The sequence below is a fragment of the Lagenorhynchus albirostris genome, chromosome X (genome assembly GCF_949774975.1).
Source record: "Lagenorhynchus albirostris chromosome X, mLagAlb1.1, whole genome shotgun sequence".
Lineage (NCBI taxonomy): Eukaryota > Metazoa > Chordata > Mammalia > Artiodactyla > Delphinidae > Lagenorhynchus > Lagenorhynchus albirostris.
The window spans coordinates 21838939-21840191 of NC_083116.1; positions in this window are offsets into that span (position 1 = coordinate 21838939).

A 1253-nucleotide genomic window follows, 5' to 3' on the forward strand; every position below is an offset into this window, starting at 1 on the left:
TATACCCCATTTATAGTTATTATAAAATATTGGCTAAATTCTTCACATTGTACAAAATATCCTTGTAGTTTATTCTACACCTAATAGTTTGTACCTCTTGTTCCCTTACCCCTACCTTGCCCCTTCCTCATTCCCTCTCCCCACTGGTAAACCACTAGTTCTCTATATCTGTTAATCTGCTTCTCTTTTGTTATATTCACTAGTTTGCTGCAAATGGAAACATTTTGTTCATTTTTATGGCTGAGTAGTATCTCACTGTATATATATATACCACATCTTCTTCATCCATTCATCTGTTGATGGACACTTAGTTTGCTTCCGTATCTTAGCAATTGTAAATAATGCTGCTATGAACATTGGAGTGTATGTATCTTTTCGGATTAGTGTTTTGGTTTTTTCAGATATATACCCAGGAGTGGAATTGCTGGTCATTCTTATTATATTTTTTGTTTGTTTTGTTTGACTTTCAAGGATATTTATAGCCTCATTTTGTTAGGGGAAAAAGACTGAAAATATGTAATCATCATCAATGAAGAAATTGCTGAATAAATTATGCATACATTTTTTCTTCGTTAGCTTAGTTTTATTTTCCCAAAATATTATCAAGATAGAAATGGAAAATTTAGAGAAGTCTTTGTAGTACAATCTATTTTTATGGTAAACAAAACAGTGGCACTTTCCCATATATATGTATGTCTATGCACATTTGTATGTACATATATAAATGAATATGCTTTTTTACATGATTATAAACACTTGGAAAAAAGTACAGAAGGTTACACACCATCGGGGTTGTTGTGGAACATCAGTTCACGTGCCTGAGGCAGTGAGGCCAAGCAAACTGAAACATCAGAGTTTGGAGCAGAGAAAGGTTTATTTCAGGGCCGAGCCAGGAGAACTGGTGGCTCGTGCTCACAAAGGCTGAACTCCCTGATGGCTTTTGGGGAGAAGTTTTTATAGGCAGAATTTAGTGTAAGCGCTTGAGGGTGTTTGACTTTCTTCTGATTGGTTGCTGGTGAGGTAGCAGGGTGATGTTCCAGGAATCTTGTGCTCAGCCAAAGTTGTCATCCTCCACCTGGCTGCCGGCCTTAGTTCTTACAGAAGAACTCAAAGATACTGCTATGCATATCCTTTGAGGAGGAACCAGGACCCTGCCCCAAGGCTGCACTATTGTTTCCTGACTGCTCCTTGTTTGTTTCCCCATTCCCTCCCTTCCCTAATTATCAACTGCTTGAATCTACACTTTGAAACTC